The 18,045-nt window shown below is 33.2% G+C and overlaps 1 protein-coding gene across 12 annotated transcripts in view; it reads right to left on the bottom strand.

Annotated features, from left to right (window-relative positions):
* The window catches only part of LOC107445131 (SEC14-like protein 2), a 151,290-nt gene that overhangs the window by 45,937 nt on the left and 87,308 nt on the right, over positions 1-18,045 (bottom strand). The window lies entirely within an intron of this gene.

The following is an 18,045-nucleotide window of genomic DNA, read 5'->3' as shown; positions in this document are numbered from 1 at the left end:
AGGCAAAGAAAAGTTAAAAAAACATTTTGATGAATTAGCTGCTGATCACCGATTTCCATACCGAGAAAAAATATTTAAAATTGAGATTTTAAATAATGTACTAGACACAGTAATATCTCAATTAGATACACGTTTTATTGGTATGAGTGCAGTCTGTCATATATTCGATTTTCTAACACCAACATTTTTATTACATATTGATGAAGCAACTTTATTACATAAGTGTGACGAATTCCAAAGAAAATATTCAGATATAATAGGCCCTAGTTTTTCACTTCAATTTATTAATATTTTCCACCTAGTTTTACATGAACTAACTCAAGCATAGACTGTTCACCAATTATGTAAGGAAATAATGAGCAAATATGGAGTGCTAGAATGCGACCTAACGGAAGTATTTACAGCAATGTTATTATTCTTTACAATTCCTGTCACTTCTGCAGCAGCTGAAAGTTCATTTAGCAAATTAAAAATAATAAAAAATTATTTAAGAAATAATATAGGCCAAACTCGACTCCGACATTTATCGCTAATAACAATTGAAAACAAAACCGCATCAAGCCTGGATTTAAACAAAGTCATTGATACTTTTGCGAAAACTAAAGCTAGGAAATTTTTTTAAATATAATTGTTATTTAGTCAGTTGGTATGCCCGACCTTTATATAATAAACCCTTGAATATTCTCTATTTCGTTTTATTAGCCAAACCTACACCAAGTATTAATTGTAATTTATGTTGTTACTGTTTAATATTTTTATTACCTGCCCTGCAGTGCACAAAAAAGAGCTTAAGTAACTTAGCATTTTTAAAGTATTAGGAAAAATTTCATATTTTTATTTGATAAAACCTAATCAGTTTACATAGCAGTAGGGCCCCATTTTTTAATTTGCCCCAGGGCCCTTAGCTACCTAGCTACGCCACTGAGCAAGAGATATCCCGATCATGAAGTTAGAAAATGACTGTGAAGGATTCCATCACTGGCGGTGGCTGGTCAGCGGATCATCTTAAAAGCTGGAGATTTATCAGGAAAATTCTTTAGTAGACATTAATCCGAGACAATGAAAAGGACAGCAGATTGACAACATGGCGGTAGACAAGACGCCATGCTAAAAAATGTTCTCTTCCTCAAAAGGAGGAAGGGGGAAAAACGTACTGCCAGGGCGCAGCGTGACGTTGGGGAGATGAAGAATTTCGAATGCAATCGTCATCCTTCGCGCGCTCTTTTTATAAGAAACAAAATTTAAAAGTTGAAGTTGTAGTACATGTTGTGCAAGTTAAAGTTAAATTATCTAAAAATCACGAGTTGAGACGAAAAATTGATTATACGTTAACAGTTACGGTTGCGAAACACAACATACACGCGGAGATGAAAGATGCCGACAACCAGTGCGAATTCTCAGAAACGAAAAAGGGTGGAATGTTCTGGAAATAAAGGGGCTCTGCAAGGAGCTGGTAAGGAATTTTAGGGGGAGAATGTCCAAATTGCGCTACCGCTTAAGGGGCTAAAGAAAGATGATGAAATAAAAAAATGTATTACAAAATTATAAATTAAGTCAAAAGAAATTAGAATTTTGATTAAAAAAACAGGATATTTAGAAAATTAGGCTGTGACCTAATGTCACATTATACCCCCCACTGCAGAAAAAAAATTTTTGAAGAAAAATTTTTTTTTTGTTTTTGCCAAAAAAAAGAGATATTAATCCAAAAAAATTTATAAATGAAATTAAGTTCTAACAGCCTGCAACTCCAGTTCACCACTACTCCACTTACAAATAGTCAGATGTTTACATAACAATCTATATATCAAAACTTTTGATAGTAAGAGTCTGAAATGAGAAAAGCTGTGCCTCAAACATAAGACATACAAAGAACTAGTAACACATAATGACACATACATATAAGCAGCTTTACATGGCTGCATCTTGATTAGTGAACTGGTAAAACAATGTTAGTTGTTTGATAAATGGACGAGTAACACAAAACAATCTTAATTGTTTGCTACATGAAAACAAACATTTTGACAATGAATCGTCAACACATGTAAAATAAATTAAACAACATATGCCTTGATGCATGTGAATGCCTATAAGTGCAATAACACTCGTATAAAAAAATTCAGGCTACATGAAGTAGACTGAGAAAATCTTCTCCAAAGAAAATAACATTAAGGAGGTAAAATGGATAATTAATTATTCAAAAAAAAAAAATCTCACTTAGTAATAGTGGAAAAACAATTTTGAGGTAAAAGACATTAACTCAAAATATTCCTTGTAAGAAGGAATTGAAAAAAAATTGATTTGTTTGCTGGAATTTATTATGAAAAAAAATTTGAAAAATTGCAAACAAACGAAAAATCAGGCTACCATTGTAGACTGACAATACTCCGAGCTTAAACGAAAAAAAAACTTTGTACAACATTTTGTACATCAATCCATTAAGTGAATTTTGAGAAAAAAAATTGAAACCAATCAAACAAGATTGATAAGTAGTAATCCGAGTTAAAACGACAAAAAAATTAGTACACATCAAAATGTATACCTGAAACAAATCAAAGTCATTAGTGAGAGCAATAAGTGCACAAAAATTATTAATTTAAGACTTGAAGAAAGTTAAAAAAAATTACAATTAAACTTACTAGTTGTAACAGGAAAAGCCTAGGCAAAACATTAAATTTAACAAAAACTGTAAGGAAAATTAACACTTAAAAAACAACAAATTGACTCACAGAACTTTGACCAAAAAAAAAAAAAAAAAAACTGCTAAAAACAAAACAAAAACAAGGCCTTGACACATTGCTTACACAAAGCATTACCTAACAAAAAATTGCTGAACAATATACAATTAACAAACTCAGCATTAACAATTTGTATAAAACAACATAACACAAAACAATAAAAAATCACAACAAACGTTGTGACACCTTGAGATGTACAATGAGGTGTACTTTTATATATCATTATGCAAAGAGAATTCACACTCTGCAAAAAAATCCAAAAAAATTGTATGTAATAAGAGTGACTTATGACATACTAGAAAAGGAAAAAAAAAATACTGTACAGAACTACAGGGTCGAAAAACAAAAAAATTGGCATTCGAAATCAAGCATCATTAATTAATTACAATTATGTGTTTAAGTAATTTAAAAAAATACAAATATTACCATGAAATATCTGTTAAAAAAAATTGCAAACAGTTAGACATGAACAACCAACAACACGAACCCTTAATTATAAGTTTGTAGAGTCGCAAAAAGGAGGGCACTGCTCATCATCCACCATAAGAAACCATATCACAATTTGAATACCTCATTCAATTAAAAAAATGTTAGAACCATTGACAAAATCAGTTACAAGAACTGGATACCAAAAAAAATTTTACCAAAAATTTAACCAAAAAAATCACTGGTATTTGCCTGACAAGTACTACAGGATCCCGATGTTCCGCGGATATGACGGCCAGCATCATATACACCGATACCCAAATAACACCCATCACACATATCCATGTTACATTCAAACAAATTTTATTAGAAAAAAATTATTTACTTCTTAAATTGTAAGGACAAGCCTTAGGGAGAGTGATATCACTATCAATTACACTAGGGGAGGTATCCAAAGAGGGATGAAAAAGCAAATTTTGCCTCCTATGAGGACATAGACGTAAACGGTCTATATGAACAGTTAGTTTAGGTGCCTTCGTATTGTCCAAAAGTTGGATTACATAATCCACATCATTAAATTTTGACAAAATAGTAAACGGACCATCAAATTTAGGTTTAAACACATTAGTATGTTTTAAGTAGACAATATCACCAATATTTAGTGATCTTAATTTTGCTTTCGCACCTTGTCTCGAATTTTGTTTGACTTGTGCTCGTTCAGAATTATGGTAAGCATTTTCATATGCAATATTGAGCTCATTTAAGGTCTCCAATAAATAGTGAGATTTATCCAAATGTATTGGTTCAACACTAGTTTCAAAACAATCAAAAATTAAGGCCAAATTACGACCAAAATGAAGTAAGTTAGGGGTGAATTTGGTTGAAGAGTGAATTGAACCATTGTATATATTTTGGTGAATTAATAAGCTGGTTGCAAATGACACACCTTTCTCATGTAAAGTTAAAACAGAAGACTTAATAGCTTGATTAATGCGTTCACTCATTCCATTACTTTGAGGATGAGCAGCACTGCTATGGGCTAATTTTATGCCTAACTTTTTATTGATTAATTCAAAAACCTCAGCTTTAAACTGAGTGCCTAGATCTGTTAATAGGTATAACATTCTACCATAATGAGCAATATAATTCATTAAATGTTTAGAAACAGTCTCAGTGGTTAAATTGACTAGTTGGTTTAAAATTAAATGTCTAGAGAAATGATCTATGAAAGTTAAAATATATCCACAATTCTTAATGGGTCCTACAATGTCCATTGAGACAAATTGTCCAGGCCTCTGAGGTAGCCACATTGATTTTAAAGGAGCAGGCTTGCTCGCAGACTGTTTATTTTTAATACATAATTCACAAGACTTAACATAATTACAGGTATCACTGTAACAACTTTTCCAAAAATATTTTTTAGACACAAGCTCATACGTCTTTTGAATACCAGAATGGGAAACATGACAAATATTTAACACTTTAGATTTTAATGAATTTGGAACTACAATTCTGTGTTTATGAGGAAAAACCTCAGTGGCGTACATTAATATACCATCATTTAAAAAGAAATGTTCAGTCTTAGATTGATTAATTAACGTGGGATTGTTTAAAAGAGAAATAATGTCCTGAATATTTTGATCTTTACATTGTTCCGATTTAAATGTGTCTAAAGAAATTTCCAGAGGGGAGTCATTATTAGTTAAAGCATGAATTACATGGTCTTCATTTATATCAGTGAAAGGTAAAATTAGTTCAGAATCATTACTATTTAAAGCAGGTTGACAAAAATTAGGATCAGGAGAACGACTAAACCAGTCGGCTAACACATTCTCATGACCAGGTATATGTATAAACTCAAAAGTATATTCACTTAAAGCAAGCAACCAACGTGTGATAATATCAGCAGGTGATGTAACCTTGCGATAGTGTTTTAGGGGTTTACTATCACTCAGAATTGTAAAATTTCTATTATAGAGGTAAGATTTAAATGCTGTAACACCCTTAAAAATTGCATATAGCTCCAATTTGATGGCGGGATAGTTTTTCTCAGACTTGGACAAAGCCTTACTAAAAAAAGAGACAGGGCGAAGAGATCCTTCATGCTCCTGCATCAAAACTGCTGAAATGCCTAATTTGCTCGCATCAGTATTTAGGAAAAACGGTTTACTGAAATCGGGTAACTGAACAAAAGGTTTCGAAAAAAATGCATTCTGTAAAGCATCAAATGCCCGCTGTTGTTCGTCATTCCACTTAAATTTAGATTGCTTTGTAGCAACTTTAGTCAACACAGCAATTAATTGGGCGAAATTTGGAATTAAATGGCGATAAAAGCCACACACACCTATAAACTTCTTAACCTGTTTGGCATTACGAGGGGTAGCAAATGAAGTAATTTTGGCTATATTGGATGAAGTAGGGGTTATACACTTATGGGAAATTACAAAACCGAGATATTCAACAGAATCTTTAAAGAAAGAACATTTATTAGGAGCTAAAGTTAAGTTGTATTTAGTTAAAATTTTAAGTAACGCTGATATTCTATTAGTCATTTCCTCAAAGGAATTTGCTCCGATTAGGAAATCATCTTGATAAGCATGGATACCTTTAATACCCTCAGTATTTAATTCCTCAATAATTAGGTCTACTAAAGCCTGGAAAGTACTCGCTGCCGTTTTGAGGCCAAAAACGAGTCGTCTATTAGCGAAGGATCCAAAAGGAGTAGTAAAAGTTAGTATGTCCTGTAGGTGTTCAGGAAGCATAACCTGCCTATAGGCTTCTCGAATATCACACTTTGTGAAAAATTTATAAGAAGAAATTTCATTAATTATAGTGCTTATTTTAGGCAAAGGGTAAGTGGAGCTTTCTACCACTGCATTAAGTAATCTTAAGTCCAAGGCTAAACGATACTTAGGTTTTCCCTGACTATTTTCTGAGTTTTTCTTTTTGACTAAGACTAGTGGAGCAGCCCAATGGCTAACATGCCTATGAATAATACCGGCTTCCACTAATTCATCTAATTCTTGTTTAATGTCATCCCTTAAAGCGTATGGAATTTCAAATGGTAATGTTTTTATTGCATTGTCATTTTTCAATGTTAAAGAGGGAACCACACGATCAGTACATCCTAAAGTTTTTATGGTTTTAGAAAATGCAGCAAAATTCTCCAATAAAATGTTTTGAAGAATTAATTTTTGATCAGTGTCTAAATGTGCTAAATCAAAATCAGTAGATTTTAGTTCATCTTTTCTTAAATTTAAAATATCCTGAGAAGCAGTAATTAAATTACACTGTTCTAGATGAGTACAATCATTTAAATCTACATTATTACCATCATTACTATTTTGGACAACAAAATTACAAATAATATTACCTATATTCAAGCCTTTATTTAAATGAACAGTGTTATCAGAATTATTTTGGATTATCGTATTAAAAGACTTATTATCAACAACATTAATAGAAGGATGAATTAATATGTTTGAATTACAAGTAGGTGTGAAATACACTTCTTTATTTGTTTGATTAGCAAAAGAATTAATTCTTAAATGGGCAATGGCAGTCTCGCCTGGCTCAATTGTGAGTTTATTTTTTAAAACTACATCAATCTGTTCATTATTGGTATGATTAGAAGCTAACTTATCAAAATTATTTAAAGGAATACAAAAATTACTAAATTGCGCCGACTCCTCTTGGAAGTTGATAAGAACATTATGTGTTCTTAGAAAATCAAAACCTAGAATTCCCTGAAAGGTATCACTCTTAATATCTGCAATAAAAAATTGATGTCGAAAAAAATTATTATGGATTTTAAAGGAAATTTCAGCACAAGCCGAGAACTCTAGATGAGAATTAACTGTTCTTATTTGGACTTTTCTTGATAAGAATTTTACTTTATTATGAGCCCTGATTGCATTGAAAGTATCTAATGTCAATAATGAGACTGACGACCCACTATCCAGTAGAAAATTTACATTAACATTTTTAAAGTTAGATGCAATTGTAGGAAGATTAATATCATGTGAAACAATATTTATGTGCTCAGTATTTTCTTTATAGTTACAGTTAGTCAAAAACTCCCTAATGGTAACATTTGAGTTATGCATCGATTTTGACATAAACTCATTTATATCAAAAATTTTGGATGGTTTGGTGGATGAGAAGACAGGGCCATCCCCTACTGCCTCCTGCGAGAGTTTAAAGGATTGTTACCTCTATAATTAGTATTATTAACCCTCGGTCTAAATTGTTCATTTTGACTAGGAATCGGTGGCGGTGGATACTGCGGTGCAGTGAACCTGGGAGAAACCATGGGGAACTGTGGCGGAAAAGAATGCATCGCCAATGGCCCAATTGAATTTTGTCTTAAATGTCTGAGATACGTTCGACACACACTCATGATATGCCCAGACCTATTACAGAAAACACAGTGAAGGTTTGGAGTTGGGCGAGGTTGTTCATGTCCAACCCGATCCTGGTTCTGTACAGGGTGAAGTAAAAGGGGACATAATTTAGTGCTGTGGGATTTCTGACATATACTACAACTAGACTGCATAGTCTCAATTCTAGTTGTCAGCATTTCGAGTTGTTTTGAAATTAAGGTGAGCTGATCAGGTGCAGCAGAAGCACACTGAGTCACCGCATGAGCTGCGACTAAAGGAGTAGCCGATCCAGCTAAAGATTGTTGTATTGTCACGATATGATTGGCCCTTTTGACCATCTCGCGGTAATCTTGTATTCCCTCAATGAGAATAGTCTCCTTAAGGTGCAAAGGGATTGCAGATAAGAACTGCATGGCTTTTATCCGAGACAAAGCTGATTGGTCATTAATAAAGTTATATGCCTTATGGGCAAGAGAATCTATCCTATATTCTAAATTTTTGATAGTTTCAGAGGGCAAAAGGCTGATTGCCTGAAATTTTGCCAAGTCAGCCGAGGAAGAATCTTCTTGTTTGAAAAAATTTTGAAGCAGCTGACATGCATCCTCGAACTTTGTGACCACCCTACATTCAGGTGAATTCTGAAAAAAAATGAGAGCAGCCCCAGACAATTTTGATTTTAACAAGTATAATGCAGCCGCATTATCAAACTGATTTAATTTTACTAGATCTTTAATTTGGTTCAGGAACCACTCTACGTTCTGAGAATTTCCAGAAAATTCTGGACTATTGAAATTGAATTTAGGGGTTTGCCTATTAGCCTCTATGTTATTTACGTTGTCAGGCATAATTATTGGATTAGAATAAGTTCTATTACGGGTTTGAATTGGGGTCATCTAATGAAAAATATTAATTAATGATAGTATCAATTACACAGGTATTATTACTAATTGTAACCTTTTGATAACCTCATGAAAATAATGTAAACATTGAAATATAAACAACTTAAATATCAAGAAAAAACACAATTAAAAAAATTATGCAACCCTTCAAATTACTGTTAATCATATAACGATATACTTGCATAAACAAGAAATATTAACCATTAGAAAAAAACAATATTGTCATTAATTATTTCAAAGTGCAAATCAATACCCAAAAATTTTTAAAAACCCATTAATCATAAATATGTAATTGTAGTATAATAGATTAGAACACTAATAATTTATCAATATAGGAGAGTAAGACATTGGCAATTCATATTAAAAATCAATAACCTTTCAACAAAAATCATCAATTAAATTATCAAACATGACCTATTTCAAAAGCATACGAAGCAAAAATTTAGTTCACATAAAATTTACCAAATATTAAATAATGATTATTATTTTAACCAATTGCTGTGAAAAAAATTTTTTTTCAAACAATTTATGTAAACATCAATTTTATAAAATAAAATGAATCTTATTTTTAAATTGTTATATGAAAAATTATTTACCAAATCTTGTCCAATTACTACTTATTATTTAATCAAAAATATTTATATTAATCATCCTAATCAAAATCGCTATTTTTAATCACTATTATAAAACAATTGTAATATATTTAATTACAGAAATTATGACAAATAATTATTATTTACTCAACTTAAAAAATTATCTATTTGGTTATTGTATGAAACAAATTAGTAAATAACCAAAACAAGATATTAATTAACTAATCAAAACATAAAGTCTATTAAAAAAATTGATTACATTGCATAATTTATTATTGTTTATTTGGCTATTATATCAAAAACTATTGAAATAAACAGTTCATTTCCTACTCCAAACTTAAAGAAATTTATTGAAATTAATTGTATTAAACATTGAATAATAATATCTTACTTTACTCATAGTAAAAAAATTTAATTTGAAATATTACTCTTTCACTGGTCCAAATAAATATAGTTAAAAACTATATACACCAACCGAAAAGCGGAACGGCACCAGATGCCCTGTTACGGTTGGGTATAGAATAAAAAAATGAAAAGTTGCAAAAATGATAACAATATAGAAAGAAAAAAACTAAAAATTAATGGCCGGGTGAAACATATAGTTAGTACATTTTTGAAGTGGTGTCGCAAAACTTTTATAACCCATAAGGAATAGTAAATTTTCTTCTTCAAAAATAAGTTCCAGAAGATAACAAGTATATTCTAAAAAAAACATACCTCCTTCTCCATAGAAGCTATCTGAGTCTAGGATGAAAACAAACAGAAAAAAACCTTGGCTAGTGAAAATGAAGTAGTCCAGTTCTTTTTTTGAAAAAAATCTTTGTTGTTTTATTGGAGAAAAACATGTTAAAAATCATCATATTGAGGCACAACATCATGTAAAGAATCATCAATGGCACATCCTAAAAATGTGGTAACTAGTGATAACTGGAACAGGAGACCGGACTTATTCTCGAAAAGGAAAAGCTGCCGACATTTTTGAGATTTTTTTGAAGAGATTAACAAGCAAGAGATATCCCGATCATGAAGTTAGAAAATGACTGTGAAGGATTCCATCACTGGCGGTGGCTGGTCAGCGGATCATCTTAAAAGCTGGAGATTTATCAGGAAAATTCTTTAGTAGACATTAATCCGAGACAATGAAAAGGACAGCAGATTGACAACATGGCGGTAGACAAGACGCCATGCTAAAAAATGTTCTCTTCCTCAAAAAGGAGGAAGGGGGAAAAACGTACTGCCAGGGCGCAGCGTGACGTTGGGGAGATGAAGAATTTCGAATGCAATCGTCATCCTTCGCGCGCTCTTTTTATAAGAAACAAAATTTAAAAGTTGAAGTTGTAGTACATGTTGTGCAAGTTAAAGTTAAATTATCTAAAAATCACGAGTTGAGACGAAAAATTGATTATACGTTAACAGTTACGGTTGCGAAACACAACATACACGCGGAGATGAAAGATGCCGACAACCAGTGCGAATTCTCAGAAACGAAAAAGGGTGGAATGTTCTGGAAATAAAGGGGCTCTGCAAGGAGCTGGTAAGGAATTTTAGGGGGAGAATGTCCAAATTGCGCTACCGCTTAAGGGGCTAAAGAAAGATGATGAAATAAAAAAATGTATTACAAAATTATAAATTAAGTCAAAAGAAATTAGAATTTTGATTAAAAAAACAGGATATTTAAAAAATTAGGCTGTGACCTAATGTCACAAATAGCTACATTTGTTTCGGAATTACGGCGGCTTTCAGAACACTGTCATTTTGGAAATACTCTGGAAACCATAATCCGTGATCGTTTAGTGTGCGGAATCCAGCATCCAGAAATGCAGCGGCAGCTGCTAGCTGAGCCTAGCTTAACAGTACCCAAAGCCATTGAAATCACCGTTGCCATGGAAACGGCTGCCAAAGACGCAGCAGATTTGCAGACTGCGAATTTCTCGTGTGTAAACAGAAACTTCGTTCAAAAGGAGAAGTCGGTAATAACTTTACAGAATATATTAGGTGTGGTGCTTCCGATCATTTACCGGAAGTGTGTCCGTCAGAGGACGGAAAGTGCTTTTTGTGTGGCACAATAGGCCATTTGTCTAAAAAGTGCCTTAAGTCTAAGAAAAATGGTGCGAAAAAAGGCCACGTAATATGGTCGCTGCTTCAGTGAATGAAGTGAAGGTTATTCCTTCACTTGGTAAAGGTGGTATAAGTGATGCTGTAAACAATGTTTCTAGAACTAATGTTGCTGGCTTAAATATTATCAACTCTGATGTTGGTGTAGTAAATGTTTAAATGTTAAAGTGTTTAAATAACATTAGAAATAATTCAACTTTTCATGATTTAAGTGAATATGATGTTTTTAATAATAATGCTTTGAAAATTAACAATTCTGATACAGTTCCTAAGCCTTATATGGTATTATTCAAGGTAAATGGCTAGAATATTGCTAGACACAGGCTGTGCTGTGTCTTTAATTCTAAAACATATAGTGAATTAGGTGCTCCTGCTCTACAGCCTGCAGATACCATATTGTCCACTTTTACAGGGCAATCAATTTCAGTATTGGGTTGTATAGAATGTAATGTGGAGTATAATGGTAAAGTAGTTAAAGTTCCACTCCAGGTTGTTGGGGGAGGAGAGTCTGAATTTATGTGGCAGGAACTGGATTGAAATATTTAAAATGTTACCTGTACATAATTGTTTAAATATGATTGATTTAGAAATAAATACAATATTAAATTAATATGTAGTTGTGTTTTCTAATGAGCTTGGCCTTTTCAAAGAGGCAAAAGCGAGCTTTATGTTAAAAGATAATGTTAATACTGCTTTCTATAAAGCCAGAACTGTACCTTTCGCTATGCGGGCTAAGGTTAAGGAAGAATTAGAGCGGCTGGAAGCTGCAAGTATCATTACCCCTGTTAGATATTCAGATTGGGCTGCTCCTATTGTACCAGTGTTAAAAAGGGATAAATCTTCTATTCGCATTTGTGGAGATTTTAAGTTAACTGCTAATATAGCTATCGATCCTGCCAAATACCCACTTCCGAAGGCTGAGGATATTTTTGCCAGCTTAGCTGATGGGGAACAATTTAGTATATTGGATCTTCGCGAGGCATACAACCAGTTGGAGTTAGAGATGAGAATTCTAAATTACTAACAGTAATTAACACCCATTTAGGACTTTTTAAATACAATAGATTGCCTTTTGGTGTTGCGCCAGCACCCGTGATTTTTCCAAAAGTAATGGAAACAACATTGAAGGGTATTCCAGGTACAGGAGTGTTTCTCGATGATATCCTGGTTACTGGGCATACTAAGTCAGAACATCTCCATAATGTAAGGGAAGTGCTTAGGAAGCTAAAAGCAGCAGGCTTGAAATTAAAGAAAGAAAAATGCAAATTTTTGTGCGATTCCATAACATTTCTAGGTCATGTAATTGACAAAGAGGGAATCCGTCCTGTAGGGAATAAAGTTAAAGCTATCAAAGAGGCCCCTATTCCTAAAAATGTAGGGGAACTTAGGTCGTTTTTAGGTTTAATTACTTTTTATTCCAAGTTTTTGCCACAGATGAGCACTAAGCTGGCTCCATTGTGCAATTTACTCTATCAATCAGCCTCATGGCAATGGAAAAATAAAGAAAGCATTGCATTCAACGAGGCTAAACATGCTATTTGTAATTCAGGACTATTGGTCCATTTTGATCCAGAGAAGGAATTAACTTTAGCTTGTGATGCATCACCTTATGGTGTTGGAGCGGTGTTATCTCATACCATAGATGGTGAAGATAGACTGATTACTTTTGCCTCGAGGACCCTGTCTCCTGCCGAAAAAAATTATTCTCACTTAGAAAAAGAGGCATTAGCACTAGTGTTTGGTGTAGTTCGTTTCCGCGATTATTTGCTGGGTCGTGATTTTGTTTTAAACACCGATCACAAACCGTTAGTCACCTTAATGTCTGAAAAAAAAAACATGTACCAGCCATGGCAAATTCGAGGATACAGAGATGGACCATTACTCTTTCAGCTTATACGTATACTGTTCGTTATCGTTCAGGTGTTCAAAATGGAAATGCTGATGCCTGCAGTAGATTACCATTACCAGGTTCTTTTTTAGATCCCCCTGTGCCGCAGGAACTGGATTGAACATAGAGAGAGTAGATCTGGGGCCTGTGACAATTGCAGATATTAGTAAAGCTACGAGCAGTAATGCAACTCTGAGGAAAGTTTCAAAATCAGTGTTAGAAGGATGGATAGATAACTTACATTCTAGTAGTCCAGATTATAAGCAGATGTTGCCCTATTTTAGGAAGCGTTTGGAACTCTCTGCCGTGGGTAATGTTCTGCTATGGGGTAATAGGGTGGTTGTCCCTGACATTTTACATAGTAGTATCTTGCAAGAACTGCATAGTACACATCAGGGAATCTCAGGCATGAAGAGCATTGCTCGTTCACTGTTCTGGTGGTCCAATTTAGATGTAGACATTGAGAATATAGTCAAAAATTGCAATAGTTGCATTCAGAATTCTAACTCTCCTGCTAAAAGTTTACAACCTTGGCCCTCAGCTAATCGTGTTTGGTCCAGAATACACATAGACCAGTCAGGCCCTTTTGAAAATCATATGATATTAATTGTTCAAGATGCATATTCTGAATGGATTGAGGCAATAGCGGTGAAAAGTACTACCTCCAAAGTAACATTAGAGAAATTATATGAGATATTTTCTAGATTTGGATTCCCTGAATGTATCGTTAGTGACAATGGGTCAGTGTTTCGATCAGATGAGTTTGAAGCTTTCACTAAACATAATGGTATAAGACATTTGTTTTCTGCTCCTTATCACCCTTCCTCAAATGGTCAGGCAGAAAGAGCAGTTCAGTTTATTAAACACCGATTACGTAAGGCAGTACGCGATTCTATGAGTGTCAGGTTGTCAAGAATTTTAATGAATTTTAGACGAACACTACTGGCTTTACATGGTGTTTCACCAGCAGAGATTTTGTTGGGTAGACAGATTCGCTGCCGTCTAGATTTAGTGCATTCATATTCTCCTAAATCAAATATTTTAGCCGGTAGAAGTTTTAAGGGTGGTGAGGGTGTATATTTTCGTAATTATAGGCTAGGAGTGAGATGGGTTCCTCGTACAATAGAGAGTCCAATAGGAAATAAAATGTATCGAGTGGTGGACTCGAAAGGCTCAAATGCTGAGAGGCATTTAGACCAGTTGAAGGCTAGTGCTGTGCCGATTGCTGATCAAGGTCAGCCAGGTACGACTGTTGTGCCAGATGAAGTGCAACCCCTGACTGAGGCGAAAAATATTTTTCCATCACCAACGGTAACAAGTTCTGAAGAGGACTCTGAAATAGTATGCTGTTCTAGTCAGGACTCTGTTCAATCCCGTCCTACCAGGCTGAGAAAAATGCCATCTAAGTATAAGGACTAATGCCGCCTAAACGTGGCGGGGAAGTGTTCGGGGTTTTGTTTTTGTTTCCTGTAAGCATGCAACCATGCATGTACGCACGTTGTAATCTTATTAAGTAACAATAAAGTTGTATTTGATCCTTTACAAAGGTTTATGTTTAATTACATCAGTTCGTGAGTTCGAATCCAACCGGCCTAAGATGACTTGTGCACGTTACATGTGTTGGGTCACCAAGTCCTCCAAGTTCCCATAACAAATAAATTCTTCAGGGGGTACTGATCCAAGATTGGGTTCAAATTTACAAGGCTGCGAAATTGGACACTGGTAGTCGTAAACTTATATTTGGATGGGCTGTTCACAGAGAATTATATATTTTTATCTAATATTTTTTTTAAAAAATATGGTGCGGTAAGACAAGATTTTGATTGACGGGTGACTGTATGACGTCAATAAGAACTGTGAATGTGTAACAGAATCCAATTTACAACTTGAGAATGATGAAATGTCTGCTTGATTTCCGGGTTAAAACAATCGCGCGAAGTAAAGAAGAAAATCATGCGACGAGGAAAATGCGAGAATGGAAATTAAAATTCACAACAGATGATTCTCAGTAGTGGATGAGTCGGTGAAGCACGTTTCACCGAGAAGAGAAAAAGGAAAAAAATTCTCGCCGCTCTTAATGATGAGGCCACATGATTGGCGCGTTGTATTTCTCTTCCATCCCCTTTTGGAGAGATTTGTTCTTTGGAGATGGATGAGTGGGCGAAGCACGTTCGAAGGAAGAGAAAAAAATTCTTGCCATTCTTATTGATAAATCACCAGGGTCACATGATCAACTCACGGTGTTTCGCTTTCATTCCTATTCTTTCATCAGCATCCATATAACAGTTTCGACTTTCTTTTTACACCGTAACGTCAGTACTTATAAGTTATACATGTTTTTTTTTAATTCACGCATTTTACATTTGAAAATTTTTGAGTTCACTTTCACACGTGATATGCCGCTGTCAAAATTTGTTTTCTTTGTTACTGTGCTTAAAATGCTTCTTTTTTCCTCAATAGTGGTAAAAATCTATAGTGGCTAAAATTGGAAGTGCGGCGTATCCTGCGGTGCGTTTTAGGGTTATTTCCATCGCAAATTTTAGATATGTTTTTCGTGGGTGAGACACGTTACGACGGTGCGGCTTTTCTACCGAAAATTACTGTACTTTATTCCTTACTTTATTTTAAAAGTATTTCTAGCAATTTGAAAGTAAAATACCCAGGTTAGCAGTTTTTAACTAGATTGCTATAATGACATAAAAATATATGCTGAGAAATTAATCACTGGGAAACAATAGTAGTGACTAATATGCGATTAATTCTTGATTATATTAGTCAATACTATTAATTATTTATATATGGGTGATTCTCACGAAATATGACAATTCACTGTCTCTTGCTCCAAGATCTAATACTATAATACTAAAAGAACTTTTTTTAAAAAAAAATTAATAAATTGAATTGCTGTTAGCATTTTAAAATGACTTTGCGCTAGCATTGACTGTTTTGTATAGTTAAAAAATTTAATTGAACTTCAAAATGTCATTTTCCAGGCATGCCCCAAACAATGTTTCCAATAATAACTAGCTTCAAAGCTTCCCATAAATTTTTCAATATCTAATTTTTTTTATCTCAACCGGTGTAAGCATTTCTAGAATATACGCAGAGGTTATTATGTACAAAAACTTCGTTTAAATTTTTTTTTCTGTCAATAATTTGTTTGTTCCAAGAAAATCTGTCATTTTCCTGGCTACTTTTATTTAGTGGTTTATAACCAAAATAGATAGAGCCAGCAATCAATATCTTATGTTAATAGATTGATTAGATATCCTCCTATATGAACATGTCTTGTTGCATGAATAAAGAACCAATTTTCTGGTTCAAAATCTATTTCAAAAATTTTTTCAAGATGAGTAGGTTTTTGTGTTGTCATTTTCCTGGCTTCTTGAAATCATTAATAACATAAGCTAAGATTTATCTGAGTTATTTTAAGAAATCCTGTTGTTTTCTGCAGAATGTAAACGTCTTAGGCCAAAATATTAAATTAAAGTAAAGTTATATGCTATAAAATGGCGAATTTGTCATTATCCTGGCCTATAAATTCCAGGACATTGAAGTGTTTACAAATTTTTTTTAACTGCTAATACTGTAAGGAGGAAAAGCAAATATTAACCTAATACCAAGTTTATGTATGAATGTAATATGGTTGGATGTAATCAAATTTATTTATTTATTTAATGATTGATTATTATACACAATTTTATTCTGTACATATCAGCAACAAAAAAAATTTGATTCTTTCTACAGTGGATAAAAAGAATTAATTTAAGCAATTTATGGTCCATCTAACATAAAGGCTTAAGTTGAGTTACTTACTATTAACTTAAAAGGACTGTTTTTTAAACTTCTAAGCTAATATGTCATTTTCCTGGCATTCAAGATTTGGTGAATTTCTATTTTATTTTTTCTCTCGAGCAAATGTCAATGAACTACACTGCTATTTGTAAGATATTAATAAATGTAACTAAAGAAGTATACAAAAAAAATTGTAGATTATTTTGAAGACTTTAATTTTGAAGAAATTTTTTGGTCCGAATTGTCATGTTTAAAAAGAATCACCCATATAGTTACAGTGGTGTGGGTAAGAAAAACTATTCACCTGTTATCAAGGCATTAAAATTAACTTAAAACGAAGTTCCTCATATTTACTTAAAGCTTTTTATGGAAATAGGGGGAAAATAAGTAACCAACGTAAAAAAAAATAATTAAAATTGATGAAAAAATAAGCTTAAATGTTGAAAGCTATAATTAAAAATTTTATACTGATAAATCTAGTTAAACTTCACGCTCTAAAGATGAAAATTATCTGCGTTATTTGCAGAAAGTTTTAATAGTTCCATATAATAGAAACAAAGTCATCCGTTTAAGTGCAACGCATAACCTACAGGGTAACAAAAAAATATAGGGATCATTTTTGAATGTTTATATTTCCAAAATTTATTACATAAATTCAGCGATGCCTCTCAATATGTCGACCTCCGGCATAATAGATTTGTCTACAACGCTTCGGCCAAGATTTTAAAGCCCGCTGTTGAGGATTTATAATAACAGATGGCGCTGAGCGCAAACAATTTTTTTTATTATTTTTTTCTGCACTTCTTAAGTTTCAGTTTGGATTTAACCACTGAACCACGATGAAATAAAATCCTTTTTATTATTACAATTTGTGTAATTATTGTTGAATTCGACTCATGGTGCTACACCGGCCGAAAAATAGGCCACCGGCATGAAATGTAAGTTAACATTTGTTTTGTTTTGGTCTCCCTTAAGTCGGTAATTTATTTTTGATATTTTATTGTATTAATAGTATTGTATTTGTTATAGTAACATGCGAGCTGTTTATAATGGATGATTTTGAAAAATTAAAGTCCAAAAGAGCAGTAATCAGACAGCTGATTACAAAATTAATAAATAAAATTGATAAATCGTTATTAGAAATACTTCCTGATGATACTTTGTATGATTGTCTAAATCAGTTAAACGAAAAATACGAAACTTTAAAGGATC

This window comes from Parasteatoda tepidariorum, chromosome 11, assembly GCF_982258835.1.
Source record: "Parasteatoda tepidariorum strain Cologne lab strain chromosome 11, Ptep-v5.0, whole genome shotgun sequence".
Classification (NCBI taxonomy): Eukaryota; Metazoa; Arthropoda; class Arachnida; order Araneae; family Theridiidae; genus Parasteatoda; species Parasteatoda tepidariorum.
Note: the sequence above shows the minus strand (reverse complement) of the source record. Positions and strands in the feature narration are given on the sequence as shown.